The sequence below is a fragment of the Chiloscyllium plagiosum genome, chromosome 29 (genome assembly GCF_004010195.1).
Source record: "Chiloscyllium plagiosum isolate BGI_BamShark_2017 chromosome 29, ASM401019v2, whole genome shotgun sequence".
Classification (NCBI taxonomy): Eukaryota; Metazoa; Chordata; class Chondrichthyes; order Orectolobiformes; family Hemiscylliidae; genus Chiloscyllium; species Chiloscyllium plagiosum.
Genome location: NC_057738.1, coordinates 46,588,449 through 46,598,554, shown reverse-complemented (window position 1 = coordinate 46,598,554; position 10,106 = coordinate 46,588,449).

Below are 10,106 nucleotides of genomic sequence, written 5' to 3'. Positions count from 1 at the left end.
CAATTTTGAATCCAAGTGACTAGTTCTCCCTGTATTCCATGTGATCTAACCTTGCTAACCTGTCTGTTCTGACTATGGAGTGAATGCAAATATAGTTTACCAGAGCAATTCCTGAGATCACATAAACAATGTTTGCTCCAGAAACAGGATTGTTTAAATGATAATCAATGGAGTTTAGAAGAATGCAGGGAAATCTCCGAGCAACCTATAACATTCTAACAGGACTAGTCAGCGTAAACACAGGAAGGGGATGTTTCTAATGACTGAGAAGTTCAGAAGTAGGGGTCATAGTCTAAGGGTAGGCCATTTTGGACTCAGATGAGGAAAAATTCCTTCAAGAGAGTAGTGACCCTGCAGAATTCTCTGTTCAGGTGAAAGTGTTGAATATTTTCAAGGAAGAGTTAGATATAATTCTTTGGGTTAAAGATTTCAAGGGGTATGAGGTAAAAATGGAAACAACGGCCTGAGTTGGATGATCAGCCATGATCATATCATTTGGTGGAGTTGGCTGGAAGGGCCGAGTGGCCTACTCCTGCTCCCCTTTTCTCTGTTTCCGTGTTTCAAACCACATCACAAAAAGCTGGTTATCTGGTCACCGACTAAATCATAAATCATTGGCAACTACGCAAGTTAGTCAGTGGTGCTTACACAGCCAAAGTAGAAGAAATGGAACTGATTACTTTAATATAAGTTACAACTTTGTAATGATTGAAATTGAGCAAGTCGGTAAAATGGAGATGATGTGACAGACTCCAATCCTGATTACGCTTCAATAGAAACATCATTTCAATCACTGCAGGATCCTCAGGTAGCTTTCTTTTTAAAAATCAAAGGGCAAAATATGGTTGATGAAACATTTTCAGTGAAACTATCAATAATCATTAAATAAATCTAATTCAGACTGAAAATAAACTACAAAACAATTGAGAAAATGTTTAAATGGATAGTAGGTATTTGAAGGGAATGGTGGGACAGAAACAGAACATTTGGACCAAATGCTACCTCCTGAAACTTGTCTTTCTTCACCTGACATCATCCTTTTTCACACTTCATATTTTTTCCAGCTTCCTTTCATAGGCCCTAGGCTTAACTACCAACACCCCCTGCCAAACTACCCCCCACCCTCCACTGCCCCCACCCATGGAGTAAGTTTCCTGTTCCATCCACTGTCAAAATGAAGAAGCTTCACATGAATTTCTGTGACATTTAATGCATTGATAGCTCCAAGCCCTGACTTTCCCATCAGTGGAAACAGTTTCTAATCTAATCAGACCACAAACAGCCTTCCCTTTTCCAGGGAAAAGAATCCCAAATTACTCAATTTAAGTTCTGGTATCTCAATGCCTTGGTTTCATTTTCATAATATAAAGACCAGAACTGTGCTGTTCTCTGAGTTCAAAAGTAGGATGAAAGTGTATTAATTTACCATATTAGTACATGGACAAAGGAGTTCATGATCCACTACTACTTACGTTGGCACCTTTATCCCTCTCCTCAGGACAAATGGTTTTAATTACAGGAAGGAGTTACCGAAACAGTTTTTTTCAGGGTGAAAATGCAACACTTTTGGAGATGTCACAGCTTTTTAAAAATTATTCTTTTATGAGATGTGGACATCACTCACTTAGCCAGCAATTGCCCAGAGGGCAGTTGAGAGTCAACCACACATCGGTCTCGATCTGGAGTCACATGTGGGCCAGACCAAGTAAGGATGGCAGTTTCCTTCTCTAAAGGTCATTAGTGAGCAGGATGGGTTTTTCTGACAATGGATTCAGGACATCACTAGATGCTTAATTCCAGATTTTTATTGATTTCAATTTCCACTTTCTGCTGTGGCAGGGTTCAAACCTGGGTCCCCAGGATATTACTGGGTCTCTGGACTAACAGTCCACTGATAATCCCACTAGTCCACTTGTTGTCACTACTTGACCAACGGAACTGCTAGGAAGGTAAATCAAAGTGGACCATTGCAAAATTGGAATGAGAAGCTAAGCTTTTGTAATAATTAGTGGAAATTTCTCTCTCTAGCCCTACACGAAGATGTTGCTAGCTCCTGTTTGAAAGGGAGTTGATGTATGAAATATAACTGTAACCTGATGGGATTCACTGGGTTCATAGTTATAAATATCAGTTAAATATTAATGCCAGAATGTAGCAAGCGCAGCAAGATAGCAGAAAAAAACTCATTTTAAAAGGATGGGATCTAAATTCACCATCTGAGAAAACCAAAGAAGCCAATCCACAGTGTAATCAAATCTCAAACCTGGAAATGACATGACATGTTTAACAGTCAGATCCTAAATGAGAAGATAAAATGCTAATTAGGCTCAGTTTAATTGCTGTAATTGAAAATTATATATTATTTAATTTTGAGTATAATAAGATGTACTGTTAAAGATTAATTATTAATGTTATTAGATGCTGCCTGAGTCATAAAATTTGAAACAACCCATTGATTAAGCAAACTTATTAGAATAATGTCTACAAACTTGCATTCCCAGGACAACATTCTTCTCACATTGGGAATTGAAGTAGCAGTTTCACAGGCCTGCAGCATTTTCCATTGAAGGATGATCGTGCTGCACCCTCACAAGCATTGCTGTCATCCACAGCTCCAGGAAATCGTTCCACATTAACAATGTAGATTCAGTCACATTGCTCATGTTCACTCAAGTCATTTTAAGCAGGGGTTGAAATTGGCCTTGTTTATTAATCATAATTTTACAACAATGAAATCTATGGCTGGAAATGTTTTTCATTTTCTCTGCATGCAGGATCTATCCAATACCTCTCTGGTGGGTTAACCCACTGAACAGGTGAGCTCAACAACAACAATAACAACCTATATTTGTGTAGCATCTGCAATGTGATGATGAAGCACAGATTATGTGGGAATTAGCCTGGAAGTTGAACTTTTGATGGACAATTAGATGGTGTTTGGAATCCTCTGAGAAACTTTCCATTTCTGAGTGACGCACTTTGGGAAGAATAACAAGAAGGCAGAGTACTGGATCAATGGAAAGATTCTTAGTAGTGTGGATGTGCAGAGGGATCTTGGAGTTCATGTACTTAGATCCCTAAAAGTTGCCACCCAGGTGGATAGTGCTGTTAAGAAGGCATACAGTGTGTTAGGTTTCATTGGTAGAGGGATTGAATTCCAGAGCCGCATTATCATGCTGCAACTATACAAAATGCTGGTGCTGCCACACTTGGAATATTGTGTACAGTTTTGGGCGCCTTATTTCGGGAAGGATGTGGAAGCATTGGAAAAGGTGCAGAGGAGATTTACCAGGATGTTGCCTGGTCTGGAGGGAAGGTCTTATGAGGAAAGGCTGAGAGACTTGGGTCTGTTCTCATTGGAAAGAAGAAGGTTAAGAGGGAATTTGATAGAGACATACAAGATGATCAGAGGATTAGATAGGGTAGACAGTGAAAGTCTTTTTCTGAGGATGTTGACATCAGCTTGTACGAGGGGGCATAGATTGAGGGGTGATAGATTTAAGACAGATGTCGGAGGCAGGTTCTTTACTTAGAGAGTGGTAAGGTTGTGGAGTGCCCTACCTGCCAATGTAGTTAACTCAGCCACATCAGGGAGATTTAAACAATCCTTGTATAAGCACATGGATGATGATGGGATAGTGTAGGGAGACAAGCTGAGAATAGTTCACAGGTCGGTGCTACATTGAGGGCTGAAGGGCATGTTCTGAGTTTATTGTTCTATGTAAAGTCAGAGACATTGGAGGTTTCCAATTTCTAGCTGATGAATTCCCAGGCAATGTTAAACAAATGTAAACCACCTCTAAGGCATGAGTTACTATACAATGTTGTGACTCTGCCTGATAGTTTCAAAGAAACCCTAGTGTGGATGTAGGTCATTTAGCCCATTGAGTCCACACTGACTGCCCAAAGAGCAGCCCCCCCTCCCAACCCTATCCATGCATTTCCCATGGTCCATCCACCTAACCTCTCTATTTTTGGACTGTGGGAGGAAACCGGAACAAACCCACAGGAAATGTGCAAACTCCACACAGACAGTCACCTGAGGGTGGAATTGAACACAGGTCCCTGGCGCTGTGAGGGAGCAGTGCTAACCACTGAGCCACCATGCTGCCTATTAGTCTGTTGTGGGTCTGTGAGCTTTGTTCACAGAATATAGTGGCTTTGCTGTAATTCATATTTCATTACTTGTAATGAAATTCCAAGTACCCACCCATGTACCCACCCCAATAAAACTGCATCCTAACCCCTAAGTATACCCCAAACTCCCCCAATTACACCCTTTATCTGACTCAACTCCTACCCCTTACTAAACCTGACCATCTTCCCACAATTACACCAACCCACACAATTCTCTGACTAAGACTTTGGGCATCACTGAGCAGGTTATTGCTGAGCAGGTGCTGCTTGAGAGCTCTGTTGATCACACAGTCCATCACTTTACTGATGGTCAAGAGTAAAGTAACGGAATGGTAATTGGCTGGGTTGGATGTGTCTTGCCTTTCATATACAGGACATACCTGGGTAATTTTCCACATTACCAGATAGTAGCTAGTATTGTAACTGCACTAGAACAGTTTGGTGAGTGGAGTGACAAGTGTGGACTGGTTGGGTCGAAGGGTCTGTTTCCACACTGTAGGGAATGGAATCTAATCTAATTTACTATTGCTGGAATGTTACTGGGGCCCATAGTCTTTTTAGAATCCAGTGCTTTCATCTGTTTCTGGATATCAGGCAAACCAAATTGGACTGAATTGGCATTTGTGATTAAATTAGATTCCCTACAGTGTGGAAACAGGCCCTTCGGCCCAACAACTCCACACCGACCCTCCAAAGAGTAACCCACCCAGACCTATTTCCCTCTGACTAATGCACCTAACACTATGGGCAATTTAACAAGGCCAATTCACCTAAACTGCCCATCTTTGGACTGTGGGACGAAACCGGAGCACCTGGAGGAATTCCGCACAGACACGGGGAGAATGTGCAAACTCCACACAGACAGTCAGCCGAGGCTGGAATCGAACCTGGGACCCTAGTGTTGTGAGGCAGCAGTGCTAACCACTGAGCCACCGTGCCACCCATTAGGAGACGTTAGGGACATTAGGAGAAGGTCAACTCAGATCATCTACTCTGGGTATTTCTTATTAAAACAACAGACACAAATGGTTCAGTATTGATGAGCTGGGTCTTCACATCACTGAGGATGTTGGACAATTGTGAAAGGTTCTGCTCCCTCTTCTGTTTATTATCTCGCACAATTCGTGACTGAATGTGGCAGGACTGCAGACCTTTGATTTGATCTGTTGGCTGTGGAAACTTAGCTCTGTTTGTCACTGTTACTTGTTTGTCTTTCAACTTGTTCACAGCAAGCAGCTATAGCTTGGATTTTAAAACATGATTTAATTGTAGTATGATCAGTTCTGCAGAAGTTGTGATTGTAGTTGAATGTGTAACGCAGTTGCTCCTGTGAAAAGGAGATATAATTTGGAATTGTTTAAAAATAGGTTATCTTCACAAAAGATGTTCAGTATAAGTTCCAGACCAGATGAGGTTAATTAAAATCTTGAAATGATTATTTGAAGCTGAGAAAATTTATACTCAGTTATATGACAGATCAAGGAAGAGGCTATCGGAATCTTTTAACTAAAAATTAATTTCATAGCAAAGTCAACTCTATATGAGTGCATCCTCTCTGTTTTATTTTGTGGAAATTAATTGGATAGAGTTGAGGTTAATTGGATTCTATTTACCATGTGTTTTAAATTTTTGATGTTTGTGTTACATGTAAAGATTTTTTTTTTGTTTGATCTTCATTTCTTTTGTGTAATAAACTGCTATTTTATTGTTAAACCAGGATTTGCAGGTTTGTCGGTTTATATTTCAGTGAAAGACCACCTTTTTAAAATAACAACAAAAAAACAAAAATGATCTATCAAGCCAAATTTCATCTGGAATCTGACTTGTCCAGTGAAAGCATAATTTGGGAGTGTAACTGGGATTCTTTGCAGGATATTTGGATTCAAGAGGGTTCTGTGACTATGCGGTGGTACTTTAGATTACTTACAGTGTGGAAACAGGCCCTTCGGCCCAACAAGTCCACACCGCCCCGCCGAAGCGCAACCCACCCATGCCCCTACATTTACCCCTTACCTAACACTACGGGCAATTTAGCATGGCCAATTCACCTGACCTGCACATCTTTGGACTGTGGGAGGAAACCGGAGCACCCGGAGGAAACCCACGCAGACGTGGGGAGAACGTGCAAACTCCACACAGTCAGTCGCCTGGGTCTCTGGTGCTGTGAGGCAGCAGTGCTAACCACTGTGCCACCGTGCCGTGGTACTGAACATAAAACAATTGCATTGTAGTGAAGTCTGTTGGATGGAATTTGAAAATGGTTATGAATGTTGTTAAAAGTTTTCTGGAAATAGAAAATATAATACTAGATTATTTTAAATAACTGAGTTTAGCTCAACTGAGAAAGTTAGCAGAATCTTAAGGATGAGATTCTTCAAAAGATTATCCAATGTTTAACATTGGTCAAAAGGATGCCTGAAATGAACTAAGACATATTAAAGATCACTAGAAGTTAGGAAGAAGAGGAACAGAAGATGAAGAATGCAGAGTTAAGAAAAGTTTAAACAGAAAGAACAGAAAAAGACAAGCAACAAAGATGAAAATTGAAGGAAAATAATTGAAAGTGTGGAAAAGAAAAGCAGGGGGAGCTGGATTAAACCATTTCAATTAAAATAAGCCTCCAGAGTGATAGGAGAATTTAATAACACGAGGTGTCAAGAAACAGTTTAGAATAAAGATGAATGGATGAGGTATTGGTTTCAGAGGACAGACAGAAGGACAGAAACATACAGTATGGAAACAGACCATTCTGTCCAGCAAATCCACACTGACTTTCTGAAGAGCATCCCACTCAGACTCATCCCCTTACTCTGTCCCTGTAACCCTGCATATCCCATAGTTAATCCATACATCCCTGGACACTATGGGCAATTTAGCATGGCCAATCCACTAGAGCACCACGTGGAGGATACCCAAGCAAGCATAGGGAGAACATGCAATCTCCACACAGACCATCACCTGAGGGTGGAATTGAACGTGGGTGCCTGGCACTGTGATGTAGCAGCCACTGTACCACTCCATTAGGAGTTGGAGTATGCAATTCAGCCCTTGAAGCTTGCTCTGCCATTTAACATGATCATGGCTGATCTTATCCTAATCTCACCTCCACTTTCCTGCCTGCTCCCCATAGCCCTTTACCCTGGTTTTCACCGGAAACATGGCTTTATTTCTTAAATGTGTTGATTAATTCTGCTCCTACTGCACTCTGGAGAAGTGAGTTACACAGATTCACAACCCTCTGAATGAATTAGTTTTTCCTTATCTTAGCTATGAACCTACCTCCTCTCACTCTATATCTATGCCCTCCTTTATTTAAGTCTGTCTGACAAGGGGGATCATCTATTCCACATCGATCTTATCAATCTCCTTTAGCATTGTCTCTACCTCGATCAGATTCATTCCTGTTATTCTTCCAAACTCCAGTGAGTACAAGCCCAAGCTGGTCATCTGCTCCTGGTATGATGGCCCTTTCAGCCCTGGGAGCAACCTGGTGACCCTGCTCTGAACTGCCTCCAGTGTCACCACATTCTTTCTCAAATAAAGATACCAGAATTGGACACAATATTCCAAGTCAAGATTAGAGTAGTGCTGGAAAAACACAACAGGTCAGGCAGCATTTGAGGAGCAAGAAAATCAATGTTTCGGGCAAAAGCCCTTCATCAGGAATGAGGTAGGGAGCCTCAGGGGTGGAGAGATAAATGGGACGGGGTTGGGGCTGGGGAGAAGGTAGCTGTGAGTGCAATAGGTGGATGGAGGTGGGGATGAAGGTGATAGGTCAGAGAGGAGGGTGGAGCGGATAGTTGGGAAGGAAGATAGGCAGGTAGGACAGGTCATGAGGGTAGTGCTGAGTTGAGAGGTTGGAACTGGGGTAAGGTGGGGGAGGGGAAATGAGAAAACTGGTGAAGTCCACATTGATGCCATGGGCTTGAAATGTTCTGAGGGGGAAGATGAGGTGTTCTTCCTCCAGGCGTCGGGTGCTGAGGGAGTGGCAATGGAGGAGGCCCAGGGCCTGCATGTCCTCAGCAGAGTGGGAGGGGGAGTTGAAATGTCGGGCCGTGGGGCGGTGGGGTTGTTCGGCGTGAGTGTCATGGAGATATTCGCTGAAGCTCTCTGTGATTATTCCAAGTGTAGTCTCACCAACATCTCACATAATTGTAATTTCTTTACTTTTATAATCCAGTCCTTTTACATCATCGAGACAGATATGACAAAGGTAGAAACACCAGAAGAACTGAGTTTAGTCCAAACTGGAAGCAGATGTGAGTAAGTGCAGCCAAGATAAGTGTGGGAATCAATGAATCTATCGAGGACATTTGTGGACAGATTGTTCCCCAGAAATGGAAACTGCAAGGTGAAGGAAGAGTCAGCAATGGACCAGAAGAAGATAAAAGAAGAACATAAGAAAATATAAGACAAAACTTAAGGTTTTGTCAATTCCAAATGACAGCAGGAGCAGCATGATAGCATCATCAGTATGCTCGAGAAAGACTTGTGGATGGGGAATGGACTGGAATGGAACAAGGAGACAGACATAACTAGAACCCATGAGGGCACTGAGAGCCATACTCCTGACTTGGAGACAGTGAGAATGTTAAAGTGAGAATGAACTTGGTCAGGCAGACGATGGGACAGTTTTTCCAATATCAGTAATGTTTTACTTCCAATTAATTATCGGGCATGTTCAAGAGAGAAAGCAATAGATTTCTGGAGATTAATAATATTAAGGAATCTGGGTTTGGAGGTGCCGGTGTTGGACTGGGGTGTACAAAGTTAAAAATCACACAACACCAGGTTATAGTCCAACAGGTTTATTTGGAAGCACACTAGCTTTCGGAGCATCACTCTTTCATCAGATCACTTGAAGGAGCGATGCTCCGAAAGCTAGCGTGCTTCCAAATAAACCTGTTGGACTATAACCTGGTGTTGTGTGATTTTTAACAAGGAATCTGGGGATAGTGTGGGGAATTGTCATAGAAGTCAGTGATTAGCCAATAACCAACGATGGATGAGACCCAATGGGATAAATGGCCGACTTCTGTTCCTATGTTTCCAGTGTTTTCACTGAAACATAAGACTATTTAAATATTACTTGAGCCATATCAATCAATTAATGATGATAATTCAACACACTTTCTGCAACATTTAGAGTGCTGACATCTCCTCCTCCTCAAGGCTGAGATTTGAAAAAAGAGTTCCTTACAGAAGCAAGAAACACCAAAATATCAAGATAACTATAATGGATTCTTTCTTGATTATATGTTTTTTGGAGATAAGTCTCTTGATTAAACTTAAAATATAAGCCATAGCTATTAATTTAACCTGGGGCAGGGTTTGTAGAGGAATAAGATGGTGTTATTTTCTGGGTCTGTAGATTGTGAAGGAGCGAAAATGGCCTTTGCAGTGATATGTACTTCTTGTCAGATGTGGGAGTTTAAAGAGAGTTTAAGGGTTACTGCGGATTATATCTGCCATAAATGCTGTTGGATGCGAATCTTATCAGATCGAGTGGATCGGTTGGAGAGACAGATAGAAGCGATGCGGAATTTGCAACAACAACAGTATGTGATGGATGGCAGTTATAGGAAGGGGGAAAGTCTCAGATACAGTCTCATAGATGGGTTAACTCCAGGTAGGGTGAGAGAGGTCGGCACCTAGTGCAGGAGCCTTCCGAGGCTATACCCATTTCAAACAGGTATGCTGTTGGATGTAGGGGGTGATGGATTCTCAGGGAAACGCAGCACGAACAGCCAAGTTTCTGGTATTGAGAGGGGCTCTAATGCAATGAGGGGTACGTTGGCTTCCAAGAGATCAATTGTGTTAGGGGATTCTGTAGTCAGAGGTACAGGCAGACGTTTCTGTGGCCATCAGTGAAAAAGCAGAATGGTGTGTTGTTTCCCTGGTGCCAGGATCAAGGATGTGTCAGAGAGGGTGCAGAATGTTCTCACGGGGGAGAGGAGGTCATTGCCCAC